This window comes from Macaca fascicularis, chromosome 12, assembly GCF_037993035.2.
Source record: "Macaca fascicularis isolate 582-1 chromosome 12, T2T-MFA8v1.1".
Lineage (NCBI taxonomy): Eukaryota > Metazoa > Chordata > Mammalia > Primates > Cercopithecidae > Macaca > Macaca fascicularis.
This window is the reverse complement of record NC_088386.1, coordinates 13,752,115-13,770,818: the sequence shown is the minus strand read 5'-3', so window position 1 is coordinate 13,770,818 and position 18,704 is coordinate 13,752,115. Positions and strand designations below refer to the sequence as shown.

Genomic DNA, 18,704 nt, shown 5'->3' with positions numbered 1-18,704 from the left:
CACATTGAAATAAGTGCCTTTAATAATGAGTTGAAAAGTGGGATGAAAAAGAGGAACAGGAGGAACAGTTTTGAGTGGGGAGTTAATGAAAGTTTCTCCAGGGACACAACATGTAAGACTTGAGATGAAAGAGGGTTAGACCTGAAGTGGGATAAGGGCTTCCAACAGAGAGGGGTCCATGAATAGGGAGGAGCTTGCACCTGAGGGGTTGGAGCAGGAGCGCTAGGTGCCACTGGATGGCCTGGCCCAGTCAGGACCTTGGGGACCACCAGGAGGGGACTGGATTTTACCTAAGTGCAATGAGAGCAATCAGAGGGAGTTTTGTTGGTTTGTTTAAATCAAAATTTGTTTTGTAAACATGTTAGTTTTAGCATGATTTAGCCTTTGATGTATAGAAATGGAATTTGAGTTTCAAATGTCTCCAGTGGCAGGACTGCCCACCTAGGATCCCTATTACCTTTCATGTTTTGGGGAGGGGGTTAACAACACCAACTCAAGTACTACCCTTACACTGTCTAGAAACGAAAGGAAACCATTGACTCAGGAATTTCACTTCTAAATACACCGCATTTACGTAACATTATCCTTCGTATTATAGTTCCATCAAGCTTTCATGTGAAAACTAGATGAGAGAAAATGAAAATTACTTTAGAAGAGAGACCAAAAAATACTGTTTTCTGGATTAATCAGACTTCCTATTAATAAATAGCAATAAGAATACAACTTTCATTATCTTGAAATCAAATAAGATGAAAAGAATTATACTAAGATTCACACATATATTTGCGTGGATGTACATATGGGAAAAACCTAAGTATGTTTCCCCACTCCCTACTCACGATCACACAGTACTTCTGGCACCAGATGTATGGGGGGTTTTCTCCGCATGCCAACCAAGCAACTCTGCAGCAAACACCAGCTAAGTGTCCTGCTATTCTGATCCTACTTACCTGGAGACAGCCAGGTAAAGTTGGGTTGAGAGTTCACGATAGGTGAGGGCTCAGTCCTAGGAAACTGACCCCATTTCCCATGCCAATTACAAACTCAGATTTTGACCTCAGCTTCCGGCCCACTGACTATAAACCAGGGTTCCCATGATTCCCTCCTTGGATTGTGGCATTGGGCATTCTGGTGAGCTCTCCATGTGATCGACACAGCAGGCATGAGATTTTATTCCTGAAACTTATGTCAAATTGTCCAGCTTAGCAGTTTTTGTTCTTGGTTGGAGAGTTGTAGCCAGATATTGAAGTAAACTAGAGGAATTTGAGATCTAATCCTAAATAAATAATAAAAACTTGAAAACAATGAACAGGGCTACGATCTAACAACATGTGTACTATGGTTTTCTTCTGAAACATAATTTCTCTCTATTGTCACCTCCACTTCTACTAAAAATAATCACAGTAACACCAATTTGTTTGTAAAATAAGTTTAGTCTCAAACTTGGCCTAATTATCTGTGTAAGTACAGCAAGAATAACCATATAGGTTCCTTTTAAATTTGCTTTGCTGATAATTTTGACAAGAAACCTCAGACTGGATTTTTTAAAACCTCTCAATGCTAGGAAGTCAAACAAATGCAGACATCAGACTTTGCCCTTAAAGCCAGATATTGTATGCATGTGTTCAAATATGACATTCCAGTCAAAGCCTTGATAATATAGTCAATGTTTTCAGTTGTATCATGTTAAAGAGAACAGACTCTTGTTGAATTTATGCAAATAACCATATCATCATAAACAAAAATAAGAATACCCATGAATTAATTCCTGAGTTTTGGAGGGATCAGGTAAGGAACAAAAGCAACTGTTTCAATTTTTGTTTACGAAAGTATGCATTAGCAAATTGCTATAAGTTATAGTTAGTTTAAAAGGAAAAAAAAGTTCCCTTAAATCTGGATAATGAAACATTAAAGGAATCAGAAATATTTCTCTTTTAAAACGCCATTAAGCCCCATTATTCCTTCTTGTCAGTTCATTCAGTGTCATGTAATACATTTTTGTTCTGTTTAATCTTGGTTAGCAGTTTCACAAACCCATTAGTTTCTTCATTAGAGTTCTAGAAATTCTTACCCAGTCCAACGGTACCTAAAAAAAAAAAAAAAAAGAAAGAAACCCACAAACTCAAATTTATCAGAAACCTGTACTTGCCAGAGTTCTTTCTATCCCTATTATGAACCTTCTTGAAGATATAAAAATATGACTTGAAGAAGGTTAAATTCCATTTCTTATTTGACAAAGTTTCTCATGTAATTTAATGAATCAAATAAGCTGCTTAATCTGTTTACTACCTCTCTTTTGCATTTCCAGGGGTCCTCTGGGCTGTCCAACAGCTGGCTCAAGGTCAAAAAGACTTCATTTTATAATTTGGTTTTAAGAAGTTTGTCGAAAATAAACTTTCAAAACACTTGATCAAGAGTAGGATCACAGGCCACTATGAAACAATAATTATTCCTTTAACCAGAGTTTTAATTGAAAGAAGTTGCAAGGCTGGGGGAAGTGGCTCACACCTGTAATCCCAGCAATTTGGGAGGCCTAGGCAGGATGATTGCTCAAGTCTAGGAGTTCGAGATCAGCCTGGGCAATGTGGCAAACCCCGTGATATGGTTTGGCTGTATCCTCACCCAAATCTCATCTTGAATTCCCACGTGTTTATGAGAGGGATACGGTGGGAGGTAATTGAATCATGGGGCAGGTCTTTCCTGTGCTGATAGTGAATAAGTCTCATGAGATCTGATGGTTTTAAAAAGGGGACTTTCCCTGCACAAGCTCTCTTCTCTTGTCTCCTACCATGTGAGACACGCCTTTCACCTTCAGCCATGATTGTGAGGCCTTCCCAGCCACATGGAATTGTAAGTCCAATAAACCTCTTTCTTCTGTAAATTGCCCAGTCTCGGGTATGTCTTTATCAGCAGCGTGGAAATGGACTAATACGCCCTGTCTCTATGAAAAATACAACAACGACAAAAAATTAGCCAGGCACAGCGGTATGCTCCTGTAGACCCAGCTACTTGGAAGGCTGAGGTGAGAGGATGGCTTGAGCCCAGGAGGCAGAAGTTGCAGTGAGCTGAGATCATGCCACCACACTCCAGCCTGGGCAACAGAACCAGACCCTGTATGGAGAAAAAAAAAAAAAAAAAAGCATATTTGTAGGAAAAAAACTTAATGCTTTAACTCAATTTTCTTAAGTAATCAGAGATCTAATAAAGACAGTATGAAGCATAGGAAATTATCTTGATAAAACACAAAATCTCTTTCTCCTGCTTACTGGTTCCCTCTTTCCTTGCTTCTCTTTACTTCCCAAATCCATATTTTGAAACAACCTTTAAATAATATCAAAATTAGACAAAATTACTTTTCACCCAAAGAGAAAAAAGCACACCTTTATGCCTTCCTTATAATTTTTCTCAACAAAACACTCTCACTTTCCTACTTAGCATATTGAATTGTTCCCCTTATTTCTAGTAGTTTTAGTTATTTATACTAATTATAGTTGTTAATTCTTAGCAGTTGCAAACCAATTCTGTAGACTAGCACCATTTCATAATTTCTAGAAATATGTGCTTCCTGAAGGTACAAATTTTCTTTTTTTCTTTTTCTTTTAGAGATGGGGTCTCTGTTACACAAGCTGGGCTCACATTCCTGGTCTCAAGCGATCCTCCTGCCTCAGCCTCCTAAGTAGTTGGGACTACATGCATGTGCCATTCGTTGTATCTGGTTAAAGTACAACTTTTTAATGTGGAATAGAACATATTTACTAATAGACCTAAATGCATTTTGTCTTTTTGTACAATTTAAGAAGCCAAAAACAAACTTAAACTTATGTGTAACAATTAATGTTTCAGCATTTTATCGTACTTAGAAATGATTCAGATATTTCATGAGAATCTATTACTTACTTATAACACAACTTTAAGTTACTTACAAAGATTTTTGAAATCATGAAAATTTTATTTATAAACTTTTATCCTGTCTACATTTTCCTAGTCTAGTCATTTTTAACAATAATTCTTGAATTGCCCATTAAACAAGGCTAGCCATCATTTAAGTTATTTCCATGTAACCCATTTTTAAAGGATGCAAATGCTAAGCATGAACTCTAAAGTTAAATGCATGGGTATTTTCCTGATCACAAGACACAGTCGTTTTTATTAAAACAACAATAGTAATAAACTCGTCCTATTTACCAAAGATTTACTCAAATCACATGAACTAAAAGGCATTAAAATATTTGATCTAAGTGTTTAGGTTTTCTTCAAGCAAATTAGAGCTTTTTTTCAGCTATTTTGGTAGAGAAATATCACATAAACGTAATACATATAGACACACAGACACACAGAGAGAAGCAGATCTTACAACTTTTTAACGATTCTGCTAGCCAGGCATGGTGACTCATGCCTGTGTAAACCAGAGTATCTAAGACAAGTCTCAATCAATTTAGGAAGTTTATTTTGCCAAGGTTAAGGGTGCACCCGTGATACAGCCTCAGAAGGTCCTAACAACATGTGCCCAAGGTGGTCGGAGCACAGCTTGGTTTTATACATTTTAGGGCGACATGAGGCATCGATCAATATATGTAAGATGTACATTGGTTCGGCCTGGAAAGGTGGGACAACTCAAAGTCGGGAGGGGGCTTCCAGGTCATAGGTAGATAAAGAACAAATGGTTGCATTATTTTGGGTTTCTGATTAGCCTTCCAATGAATCAAAGGAAGCAATCAGCTGTGCATTTGTCTCCTGGGAGCAGAGGGATGACTTTGAGTTCTGTCTGTCCTTTGTCCACCAGGAATTATTTTGTGGACAAATTGTGAGGGAGGCATGTAGCTTTTTTAATCTTTGTAGCCATCTTATTTAGGAATAGAATGGGAGGCAGGTTTGCCCTTCACAGTTCCCAGCCTGACTTTTCTCTTTGGTTTAGTGATTTTGGGGTCCTGAGATTTATTTATTTTTTCATACCTATAATCTCAGCCCTTTTGGAGTCTCAGGTGGGAGGATCACTTGAGGCCAGGAATTCAAAGCCAGCCTGGGCAACATAGCGAGGCCCAGTCTCTACAAAAAAAAAAAAAATTAGTTGAACATGGTGGTGTGTTCCTGGTGTGTTCCTGTAGTCCCAGCTACTCCAGAGGCTGAAGTGAGAGAATTGCTTGAGCCTGAAAGTTCAAGGTTACAGTGAGCTATGATTGTGCCACTGTACTCTAGCCTGGGTAACAGAGTGAGACCCTGTTTCAAAAATAAATAAATAAATAAATATTCTGCATTTTCCAGTTTTCAAAATCTCTCTCCACTTTAGACTATCAATCTTATGATTGATTATTCCTTGCTCTAAACAATTGTTAGGTAGGTGGCCTTAAATTTGCATTTCCAAAGTCATGACATTTGTGTGAAACTAGGTGGAAAATTTATAGAACTTAGGTCTAAATGCCACTATTTGCTGAGATAAAGAAGGGCGTAGGTAAAAGACTCAGTTAAGACAAGAGGGCTGGGAAAATTACCTTAAACAAGAGTAAAATTTGTTACGTAAGCTTTAAGCCAATGTCTTTCCTATTGTGATTTAGGTACTGAGAGGAAGACACCCTTAGAAATGGAGATTTCATTTATAAATGTAAATTTATTTTTACAAGGAATTTCAAAATAGCTAGCTAAATACGGAAAGTTGTATTTTGGAGACCAAGTTAGTTCAATGGGCAGTCTTTTCAATTGAGTTTGTTTCTTAATTAGATTACTGACTTTAGGATGGAGTTCTTCAATGAACTGGGCTAAACAAAAAGGTCAGTAGATTTAATTTTCTTATAAATCACTTAAACTTTTTATTAGGCATTTTGTGAAAAGCCGTTCAAAATATGCAATAAACATTTTTTGAAATACTTTTAGAAGCTGCACCGTTGAAGGCACTATTAGAAGCTTATACCTATTGAAGGCATCCCTGGGTAGACCTAATTTGAGAGCCCTGTAGATCAGCTCTTCCAGAGTCACTCCCAAAAAACAGCCAGAACCAACAACAGCAACAACAACAACAACAACAAAAGCAACAACAACAAAAAAACCCAGAGACTTAAATAATGCCTTGAGAGCTGCAATGATTGAAGTGGCATCATTGTCTGGGGTGACACCTGAGGTTCGTTGCCTCGTGGCCATGGAGAGCAAGGATGCAGACACACAAAGAGTAAGGTTAAGAGTGGAGGATTAACAGGCAAAAGAAAGAGAATAGTTCTCTGCTACAGAGAGGTGTCCCAGAAAAATGCGTTGCCTATTTGTGGTGAAATGCAGTGGTTTTCATAGATGAGTTAAGATGAAGGCGATGTCTGATCTACGTAGGACACAAAAAATCAGTTAGGACCAGGTGTGCCATCTGCACAGGGTGCAAATCTCTGGCAGCCCCCACCCCAATCTTTTATTATGCAGGTGGGTTCTCTGCCTGAGCTTCTTCATGTTGCCCATTTCTTTCTTACTGTACATGTGCTAACAAAAAAGGGAAGATGGAGCTTCCATGGCGGACACGCCTGTCTCCCAGGTAGCCCTTTTTTGTTGGTGCGGTTGCTGGCATTCCCCTGTGCAAGCTTCCAGCTTCCTTTTTTATGTTTTGCACCCCTATTTCTCAGGTTGCTCTTTGTTAGAAAAGACATGATTTCTAGTTATGCTTTTTTGTTAGAAGGGAAGTTCTGCCAAGGACTCTTTGCCGTCACTATCTGCCTAAATAATTTCTTTCTCTCTCCTGTATCACAATCAGTCTAGCTGCAAATAAGGTGCAACCCACATCTCTGTCTGGCCATATTTTGCTAGCTGCAAATGGGGTGCAGCTCCATTTCTGTCTAGCCATATTCTTGAGGCTCCTAGCCTTTTGATTGGCCACCTATATACACAGACCCAACAACCCATGTACCCCTGACAGATGGAAAGTCAAGCCAAGTTCTCAGGACAAGAAATGAGATGATCAGGAAAGCAATCACTGCCCATGAAAGGGAAAGGATCAATCTTAAAGTGTAATTGTTAGAGTAGGTAGTTAGGCAGATATGAGCAGGGCAGAAGAGGCCCCCTTCCACCAGGAATGTCAGGCGACTATCAAGTGATGGTCAGGCAGTTGTTAAACTGTCTAGCTAACGTTGTAATTGGTCACAGCTGGTGCCAGGGAACGGCCCGCTCCCAATAGACAGAAAACACCTGAAGCTGATGAGCAGCAGCTTCCCGGTAAGATCTCAGGACTGGGGCTAGTGGGCCCAGGCATGCACACTAAGAGGCAAGATGGCAGTTTAATTGGTATATGACCTTCTTCTGGGAATATGTGACGGGTAAGGGAAAAATGCCTCAAATGAGCATGTGCACAATTTCAGTAAACACACTATATGTGGCCCCTCCCAAGTCCTGGCAGACCACTGCGCACGTGGGCAGCCTACCCCAAGGGAAGAATCAGGGGAGAAGAAACACAAACCCTGGAATCATACCAACATATAAACCCCAAGTCAAGGGGAGGCACTTGAAACTCCCAAGTTCCTTGCTTGGCCCTTTTCCAAATATACTTTACTTCCTTTCATTTCTGCTCTAAAACTTTTAAAATATACTTTCACACTGTGTGTTATGCTCCTCAGATGAATTCTTTCTTTTAAGGAGGCAAGAACTGAGTTACTGCAGATAGTGAATCTGTACAAACAGTGTCACTGCTGCTAACACAATGTTGAGCCAGGGGCAGTGGTTCTTGTCTGTAGTCCCAGCTACTCGAGAGGCCAAGGTGGGAGGATGGCTTCAGCCCAGGAGTTTGAAATCAACCTGCGCAACATAGCAAGACTTTGTATCAAAAAAATAAAAGATAAAAATAAATAAGTAAATAAATAAATCATTAATTTTTTTAAAAGTGTGGTGTTATTCATCGGGAACATTCTATGCAATAGCCACTATAATTCTGACATTTTTTAGTGTTATTTTGCCACTGTTGTAAAATTTGCAGCTTCCAGAGCCATAATTTCCATACATAAAAAGGAAGGTATAGCTGGAAGGCAGAGTACTTGGAACTTTAGAAATTAGGATCCCATTTTTACACTGGATCTTGGGTCTCTTAAAGTTGAGATGGCTTTGACCCTGACATCTTGGCCTGCATGAAGAGAAGAAATAAAGAGGCCCTTCAGTAAAAACCACTTACTGCCACCAGTTACCTTAAAAACTGGCAATTTTTTGCCAATGACTTGTCAGTCACTGCAGACCAAAAGGCCATGTGTGTCCTGTAACTTGGCTATGAATGAAAGGAAAGAAATAAGAAAATGGTTAGAGGTAGTATGATTTATGAAAAGTTTGTTTGTTTTTTGGATTTTTTCCTCTTTAATATGGCAAAGGCTTAAGTATTTCATTAAATTACAGGAAAGAAGCCAGTTGAGATTTAAAAAAAAATCTTGAAACACAGACTTGGACATTGGAGACTTAGCTTTTAGAATCCTCCCTCAAAGAAAGAAAAATACATGTTTTTCTCCCCCATTAGATTGTCACTTCCTCGAGGAAGGTCAAGGGCTCATGTATTCTGTTTATCTGTATACCTAGAGCCTGACCCAAATAAGTGCACCATGCACATATGTGTAGACAGACGGATGGATGGGTAAATGAATATGAATGATGGGTGGATGGATGGATGGATGAAGGGATAATGAGTGGATGGGTGGATGAATGGATGGATAGATGGATGGGTGAATGAATGAACGATGGATGCAGGGGTGAAGGATGAAAAGATGTAGGCTAAGAATTAGCATAATGTGTGCATCAGAGTGGCCACTAGGTGGCAGATGTGACAGTCAATGACTGCTCTTTCTGAGAAATTAGTTCAGATGGTTAGCTACAAGATAATGGACGACAGTTATAGTTTTTCTTTTTTGTTTTCTTTTTAATTTACTTTCTTTTTTTATATTGAGATAGGATCTCACTCTGTCAGTCACGTGGGAATTCAGTGGCTCAATCATGGCTCACTGCAGCCTCGATCCCCCAGGCTCCTGAGTAGCTGGGACCACAGGTGTGCACTACCATGCTGGGCTAAAACTTCTCTCTTAAATGAACTTACGTAAGTGGAATATGCCCAATATTTGAAGTGGAAATTTGGATTTTCCTGTTATCTATTGATTACTCACTCAAATATCAGTAGGTCGACTTAGTCTTTCCTGGAAAAGGAGCTTTTGGTCCAAAATAATAATAATAATAATAATAAAATAATAAAATAAATAAGGCAGTTACATTGACTTGTAGTTTAAAAAGGGACTGAGCACATGTGTCCATCTTTTCTCTCACCTGAAATCCCACTGAAATGATGGCAAAAGTGTGATTCTACAAGGACACAGAGAATGGAAAAGGAAACAAAAATGCTATTATAACCACTTTCTTAAATGAATTGTACTTGACAAATAACAGGCAGGAAACAACCTGGTCATCCTTAAATTTTCTCTGTCAGATTTTCTTTCTCCCACACCAGGATAATATCTTGTGCAAAGTCAAAGGCTTTTCCGGGCACTTTTGGAGATTAGAACCGTCTCATTTTGGGGTATTGAAAAGTACGCTCTAATCTAATCTTCCATCTTTTATCTAATCTATATCTTCTCCCACTTTCTAGCTTGGGTCTGATTCTGAATTCTGCCAGATGGAAGTGGGGGTTCATGGTCTATTCTTTTTGTCTCCATCAAAACCCTTCTTTCTCTCTTCACCAGCTGATGCTTCTCTGCCCCCCTTAGTATTATGCCCAAGGGGAGCAGGGGTTAGAAGAGGAAAAGACAGTCCTATATTATTGGGCGGTCGTACCTGACATTGGTACCTCTGTGTGGTAGGTGCCCCAATGCTGACCCTTTCTGCTGGTGGTGCTTTTGCACAGTTTTTTTTTTTTTCTCACGCTCCTGTGGGACTTTTGACTTCACACTGTTCTCCCCACACTTTACTTGGTGAAACCTCATGCAGCTGACCTTTCATGATTTCCCCTAATTCTCTTCCCAAGTACTCTTGATGCAAGCTCATTCTGTTGAGCCAGAACTCTTGGGTGGAAACTCAAGCTCACTATTACTTTCCTGGTTTCTCATTTAGTTCTTGGAAAAACTCATGAATCTCTGTCTAATTCAATGACGAAAGTTTAGACCATTCCCACCGCGGTCCCTTCTTTTTTCCACACAAGCATCTCCAGGCAGCCTTAGGTGAGTGGAAGTCACTAATCCTTCTGCCCCACCACCCACCTAACCCCCTAAATCCAGAGGACATGGGTCTAGTTCTCCCAAGAATACTCTTTCCCCACTCTCCGCTCAAGTAGAAGCACAGAACAAGTCTACACATTTCTGCAGCTCAGCAGCAGCTGACTGGGGACTGAGATGTTCGTCTCCACTCCTGGCAAGTAACTCAGTGTCTACAGTGTGCACATGAAGCCTCCCATTGCTTGACCCAAGAGGTGGAGAGAAACTTCTACTTTAAATGTTCATGTGCCCATATATGACGCTCTTCAAAAAAAAAAAAAAAATTCTAACTCACTCTAAAGAGTCTCTAGCTTTTTTATGGAGTTTTCTTTCTTCACACAGGGACTAAAGTTGAGAGGTGGGCTATGGGCACAAGACTCATGTTACTGTAAATGCATGGTATGTTAGTCCTTCATGAATGTCTAACATCTTCTTTTGGAATACGGGCATAGATGGCATTCTAGGCTTTCAGCCTCAGACACAACTCCAAATTTATTAAAAACCTCACTTAGAAGCTTGTTATACTACAATTAAAGATAATTATTAATTATAGTTAGTAACTGTATTAGTTCATTCTCATGCTGCTATGAATAAATACCCAAGACTGGGTAATTCATAAAGGAAAGAAGTTTAATTGACTCACAGTTCCACAGGGCTGGGAAGGCCTCAGGAATCTTACAATCATGGCAGAAGGGAAAGCAAACACATTCTTCTTCATATGGCAGCAGCAAGGAGAATTGCAGAGTGAAGTGGGGGAAAAGCCCCTTATAAAACCATCTTGCAAGAACTCACTCACTATCATGAGAACAGCGCGGAGGTAACCACTCACATAATTCAACTACCTCCCACAGGGTCCCTCTCACAACATATGGGGATTATAGGAACTACAATTCAAGATGAGATTTGGGTGGGGACACAGCCAAACCACATCAGTAATAATTAGAGAAAAAAGAAGGGGCTCTTGAAATTAAAAAACGATAGCTGAAATTTAAAAATTCAATAGAAGAGTTGGAAATAGAATGAAGAAAATGTCCAGGAGGTCAGATATCCTAGTATAAAACAGTAGGGGAGAGGATTTTCACAGAAACAATAAAGCAGTGTCATGATTGAAAAGATCTTCCCAATGCCATGTGTAAGACATGGAAAATGATCTACACAAAGGCACATTATTATGACATTTCAGAACATTAGAGATAAAGAGAGGAAACTAAGATTTTACAGAGAGAATGATCACATCACATAACAAAGAAATGAGAATCAGAGTGGCATGATTTCTCAAGAGTAACACTGGAAGTTGGAACAAAATGGAGCAATGCTTCAAAATTCTAGAAAAATTACTTTTAAACTAGAACTTATGCTCTAGGAAGCCTTTAATCAATGAGAACGATATAGTAAAAATGTATTTATTTATTTTTATTTATTTTTGAGACAGGTTCTCACTCTTGTTGCCCAGGCTGAAGTGCAGTGGTGCAATCACAGGTCACTGTAACCTCGAACTTCTAGGTTCAAGTGATCCGCCTGCCTCTGCCTCCTGAATATCTAGGACTACAGGTGTGCACAACCATGATTGTCAAATTTTTATTTTATTTTTTGTACAGCCAGGGTCTCACTATGTTTCCTGGGCCAGTCTTGAACCCCTGGTCTGAAGTGATCCTCCTGTTTTGGCCTCCCAGGATGCTGGGATTATAGGCATAAGCCACCATGCCTGGCCAAAAATATATTTAAATATGCATTTCTGTGGGGTCACTGGTGATATTCCCCTTATCATTTCTGATTGCATCTGTTTGATTCTTCTCTCTTTTCTTCTTTATTAGTCTAGCTAGCAGTCTAGCTCTTTTATTAATTTTTGCCAAAAAAACAAGCTCCTGGATTTGTTGATTTTCTGAAGGGTTTTTTCACATCTCTATTTCCTTTGGTTCCTGTCTGATCTTGGTTATTTCTTGTCTTCTGCTAGCTTTGAGATTTGTTTGCTCTTGGTTCTCTAGTTCTTGTGATGTTAGGTTGTTGACTTGAGATCTTTCTAGCTTTTTGATGTAGACATTTTAGTGCTATAAATTTTCCTCTTAACACTGCTTTAGCTGCATCCCAGAGATCCTGGTGTGTTGTCTCTTCATTCTTATTAGTTTCAAATATCTTCTTGATTTCTTAATTTAATTTAATCTAATTTAAAGTTCTAGGATACATGTGTAGGATGTGCACGTTTGTTCCATAGGTAAATGTGTGCTATGGTGGTTTGCTACACTTATTAACCCTTCACCTAGGTATTAAGCCCATCATGCATTAGCTGTTTATCCTGATATTCTCCCTTCCTGCACCCCTCCAACAGGCCCCAGTGTGTGTTGTTCCCCTCCTGTCTCCATGTATTCTCATTAGAACTTCTTGATTTCTGTCTTAATTTTATTATTTGCCAGGAGTCATTCAGGAACAGGTTGTTCGATTTCCACGTAGTTGTGTGGTTTTGAATAAGTTTCTTTATCTTGAGTTCTAATTTGATTGCTCTGTGATCTGGGAGACTGTTATGATTTCCTTTCTTTTGAATTTGCTTTTGAATTTGCTGAGGAGCTTTTTACATAATTACATGATCAATTTTAGAGTAAGTGTCATGTGGCAATAAGAAGAATGTATATTCTGTTGTTTTGGGGTGGAGAGTTCTGTAGATATATATCAGGTCCTCTTGATCCAGAGCTGAGTTCATCCTGAACAACTTTGTTAATTTTCTGTCTCGATCATCTGTCTAATGTTATCAGTAGGATGTTGAAATCCCCCACTATTATTGAATGGGAATCTAAGTCTCTTTGTGGGTCTCTAAGAACTTGCTTTATGAATCTGGGTGCTCCTGTATTGGGTGCATATATGTTTAGGACAATTAGCTCTTCTTGGTGAATTGAACCCTTTACCATAAAAGTGTAGTTGCTAGTTGTCTAGGCCATGTCCATTCTTTCTTGCCTCTTTTCTAGAAGAACTTGTTGGGCACAAAAATGTGCTCAGTTAAATTCTACATTTCCCACGCTTTCATGCAGACTAGGAATAGACATGTGACCCATTCCGAAAAACAAAATGAAAGTGGATGACTTCTAGGAGAAATCCCTCAAAGGGGGTAAGATTAACATATATATTGTTTGCCATTTTCCATTCTTGTCTTCCTGCCTGGAAAAGTGACATGAAGCTTGACTTGGAGCAGCATCTTTTCCCATTTCTTTATAAGTTCTTGTTGACCTGTATGTATTATCCTGAATTTCATGAATTTCCACTTTTGAGGTCTGTTAACTAACCCTGAAACCTTTCCCTGCCTGAAGATAATACATTCCCTCTTTGATCAATGCTGTTGACTTAATGTGTCTTATTGGTGTTTACATCCCCAGTGCCCAGTGGAGTAGGTTCTGAATTATAGGACTTTGAATGAGTACATGAACCAAAGAGTGAACAAACATTATCCTCATCTATCAGCTTCCTAGACACCTCCAACTTCTTTCAAGGCTTTAGCACTTGATTCATTGTGTGTTTTCCTCACCATCATTTGCTCACAACTTCCATGATTTCAACGCCCATGAGATCCTTATAACTCCTTGACTTCAATGTGCCGTGGCTTCTCTTAAGGGGATAAACTAAATGATTCCCAAATTCTGTTTCTCCTTGCATCCCTGTTTTCCTCTCCCATGATTTTTTGTTGCCTCTCACCAGGGCAATTGCAATATCTTCCAGTAATTCCCTCACTCTATGGCACTGTAACCCGATTTGTCACCTGAACAACACAGCTTTCTGGCTTAAAATCAAATTTATTAAAAATTGTCTGTCCACTTTACATCTCTCCTTCACAGTCTGATCCCAACATACATTCCTCTCCTAACCTCTCACAGCCAACCCAGGCTTCTCACATCTCCTCAAACCCACTTGGACCTTTCCCAGCTCTTTGCAATTGTTCGTGTATTTTCTCCACCTAGAATTGCACTTGGATTCTCTCAAGCCCATTCATCTCTCCCAACTGAAAGACCAACTCTAATGTCACTTTCTCCCACAAAGCATTCCCCAATGGTTTAAGCAGAATTAATCCCTGGAGCTGTTATGACTGCAAAAATACTTTGCAAGTATGTCTATTATAGCATTTATTAGAATAGTTAATACCATATATAGCTACCTGCCCATATACACTCACTGAAAAAGCTCCCTTTCTGTTACCTTCACAGACCTAGCACACAGTGCTGGGCATGTAGTACACTATCAAAAAACTGTCAGATGAACTGAATTGAGATTCAAGGAGCTATCCCTGACTGTGAGTTAAGTCTAGTGTATTCTGGAAATAGGAAAGGCAATGCATATCTACTCCCTTAGGAACCCAGCCTCATAATTATTTTTAAAGTTTTCTATTTTATCAAAGAGCCTTAGAAATCACTCCTTTTCAAAGCTCTACCAAAGCATTATTTTCCTAATTAATTATTGTGGAAGGATAACTATTGCATAAATCAATTCCCAACTTAGTTTGATCATGATCACTAATGAAATAGATTGGAGATCTGGAGACCCAAAGAGAATGTTTTCAGATGAATAATATATTTTATTTGTCAGCAGTCCTCAGGCTCAATTTATGGTGAAATTAACTGAAAGTGGATTGCAAATAATTGTCAGTTCATTGTCAGTCTGCATTTCCAAGGCGTTGAATAGATAGAATGACGAAAGGTAATTTCGTTTTTCTTCGTAATTGCTTCTGGATAATACCAGAGCCTTTGAAAGAGAGTGTGAGGCTGTGCATGTTGAAAATTGCAAAGAAAATGCAAAACTTGAGTTGAATACCAAAAATTCTCCATATGTCAGATGTAGTAGAATTAACATTTCTAGGATTCTTTGCAGTCTATTCCACTAAAATTATCTACAATAGATAACATGGTTTTGGACTTAAGATATGAAAAACACGATTTTACATGTCAACAGCGATAGTCAGAATGGGGATCTAACTCCCATTAGTTTTATGGTAATTTCTGAAAGGGGTTAAAAAAATACAATTTCTTTCACATAATATGAGGAGTCATTGGGAGGTTTTTTAGCTACTTAAAATCACCAGAGAAGAAAGTAATCAATAGCCAATGAAGATGAATGATGCTCCAAAGACAGATGAAGAAAGTGAGCAGGTAATGGTAGTGGAAGAAATCAGTCTTCATGAAAGACAAAAATAAAACAACAACCTCAGCTTTCTGTCATTTCTTTATATTTATTCTAAAAATGAATTAAGATAAAGAAGGTTACTGTATGACATAATGCCACAAATCACTCACTAGTAGGGATTACCTATGCACTGTGTTGTATGTCGTCAGATTAACATAGTATCTTGACTTGCTAATACCGTTCACCTCACAAAAGGGTCCCGTGGTTCAAATAAATTTGGGAATGTTGCATATAATCTCCTCCTCTTAGAGAATCATAATGCACATTAACATGGGAAACTCTATGAGAAGTCCTGCAATAGGAAAACTGTGTAACTTTGTCTGACCAAATATTTTCCAAGCATATTTTACTGCAGTTACTAATCAATGCCACATGGAGCACTGTCTGAGCAATGGTCCACTGGAAGATCGAGCTGGCTGGTTCTGCAAAAGAGTCTTGGTCTAGATGTTGTTCATTCTTAGAGTTATGTCTGGGAGAGGTATATGGGCACTATCCTTTGTGTATGTCAGACACTGACTCAGTGGTACTGTTGTCTTGAACAGAAGAGACAGGAAAAGCGAAGAGAGAAGTCATGGTTTGTTTAAGTTTATTCTTGCACTGCTATAAAGAAATACCTGAAACTGGGTAATTTATAAATAAAACAGGTTTCATTGGCTCATGGTTCTGCAGGCTGTAGAGGAAGCATGGCTGGGGAGGCTTCAGGAAATTTACAATCATGGCAGAAGGCAAAGGGGAGGCAGGCACATCTTCACATGGCCAGAACAGGAGGAAGAGAGAGAGTGGGGAGGTGCCACACACTTTTAAACAACCAGATTTCATGAGGACTGTATCAGGTGAACAGAACCAAAGGGGGAAATCTGCCCCCATGAACTAACCACCTCCCACCGGGCCCCACCTCCAACACTGGGGATTACAATTTGACATGCGGTTTGGGTGGGGACACAAATCCAAAGCATATCGTGGTCTATATGAAATGGGTGCATACCCTAAATGTAAATTGGAAAATAAAGTAGTGCTACAGAGACATACTCAGTTGCTAACTCAGCTAGTAAAAAAGTACTTGAACATTCACTCTTTTCAAAGTAATCTATGACATGTCTCCTGCTTGGAAGCCCATAGGGTTTGGAGATGAGTGCAATGTCTTTATCATGGGCTACAGTGGGTGCCCTCTCCGGCCCATGCCTGTTTCACACCACAGCCCCCGGGTCACCTCCTGTGCCCATCCTCTCTGGTGTTCTCTCAGATCCCACATCTCAGACCAGGCCCTCTTATGGAACGCTATAACTTTTCTTGATAGTACTCACGGCAAATGATTAATGCTATGTGGAACATTGGTTAACATTGTATTGAAGTATAAGATATACCCTACAAAGTGTCTAATCTTGAAAAACTTGTACATGTGGATAAATCTGAGGAGCTACCACGCTGATCAAGCCGTGGAACGTTTCCAGCACCCCAGAAGACTCTGTTCCTGCTGTTTAAACCACTAAGTTTGTGGTACTCAGACACCTAGTTGGTAGTTAGAGGTGTTCTTGCCACCACCACCTCCACCTCAATGATGCAGGTGACCTGCCAAGGAAGCCAAAGCATTTCTCAGCAAAGCTGTGCCATGCCTGGAAGGAAGTCTGTGGGGGCCACAGAGCTGTGGGTCTGGCAGCCCCGCTATAACACCAGAGTGAGTTAGCCACCAGTGACAATGTTTGGGGGCTGTGGTGGCACCTAGCATGCTAAACTCACATTCAGAACATGGTGGAGGCTGCTTCCCTTTTCTGCTGGCCAAACTTCACACAGATCCTCTTGTCAGCCCAAGCAGAACCACCCAGAGAAGGGGATTCTGCTAAACACAGTTTCCATTTAGCTAAGTCGCCACTGTACCAACCACCACAGGGGGCATCGTTTCTGCAGAGAAGCTCTTTCAATGTCTTGCGTGGGGAGCATACACGAGGCTCCTGGTACCCTGGTCAAAGATGGGAGACAGGATGGGGCTCTGGTCAAGAGTATGTGGACCTCTACTAATCCTTCAGTTTGGGGCACATAACCTCATCCATGGCCTCAACTCTGACACATGTTCCAGAGTTGGGATTCTGGCCTTCTCAGGGTCTCCAGAGAACAATTCTCCGGTTACTTGTGAGAATCGGGGGTTTGGTGATGCAACTGCAAAGGACGGGAATGATCAGGGGTGGGTCCAAGTGGCTCTAACAGAGGCTTTCAGACTACCTCCCTGTTTTCAGCCCTGCCTGAGCCTTACTCCTGCTCTCCAAGCTACCTGTGCCTCAGCCCTGAAGTTGTCAGAGTTCTAAGCAGTGAATCCCTCTCTGCCATTAACCCCACTGGGCTCCAAGGTGTCCCTGCATTCTCTCCTCTGCAATGCCAGATACCTGTTCTCCACTTTTTATTCCACTTCCAAAAATTTGTTGACATTTTTCACTTGCTGGTGCGAATTTTTATCCACTGTGGTCTTTTCGCTTGCTCTCATTGTCCTTGCAGGTTATATATATATATATATATATATTTTTAATAATTTTCCTCACACTTCGGTTGTGTCTCAGAAGGAAGTAGCAGTCAATACATACACCCAACCTACCATTTTAAACACAAGACTTAAAATATTTTTTTCTATATGTTTTTGGGGTATAGGTGGTGTTTGACTACATGAGTTAAGTTCTTTAGTGGTGATTTGTGAGATTTTGGTGCACGCATCACCTGAGCAGTATACACTCACCCTATTTGTAGTCTTTTATCCCTCCCCTCCTCAACCTCCCCCGCAAGTCCCCAAAGTCCATTGTATCATTGTTATGCCTTTGCATCCTCATAGCTTAGCTCCCACATATCAGCGAGAACAATGTGTGGTTTTCCATTCCTGAGTTACTTCACTTAAAATGATAGTTTCCAATCCAGGTCACTGCAAATGCCATTAATTCATTCCTTTTTGTGGCTGAGTAGTATTGCATTGTATATATATACCACAGTTTACTCATCCACTTGTTGATTGATGGGCATTTGTATTGGTTCCGCAATTTTGCAATTGCGAATTGTGCTGCTATAAATGTGTGTGCAAGTATCTTTTTCGTATAACGATTTTCTTTTCCTCTGGGTAGATACCCAGTAGTGGGATTGCTGGATCAAATGGCACTTTTGATCAAATGGCAGTTTGATCAAATGGCAGTTCTTCTTTTAGTTCTTTAAGGAAGTTCCACACTATTTTCCATAGCGGCTCTACTAGTTTACATTCCTACCAGCAGTGTAGAAGTGTTCCCTGATCACTGCATCCACGCCAACATCTACTGTTTTTTGATATTTTGATTATGGCCATTCTTGCAGGGATAAGGTGGTATCCCATTGTGGCTTTGATTTGCATTTCCCTGATCATTA

The 18,704-nt window shown here is 39.9% G+C and overlaps 1 long non-coding RNA gene across 1 annotated transcript in view; it reads right to left on the bottom strand.

Annotated features, from left to right (window-relative positions):
- The window catches only part of LOC123567885 (uncharacterized), a 65,079-nt gene continuing 46,375 nt past the window's right edge, over positions 1-18,704 (bottom strand). The window contains exon 4 of the long non-coding RNA XR_010579844.2: positions 1-3,111. This is a non-coding gene — a long non-coding RNA (uncharacterized lncRNA). The remainder of the gene's footprint in view (positions 3,112-18,704) is intronic.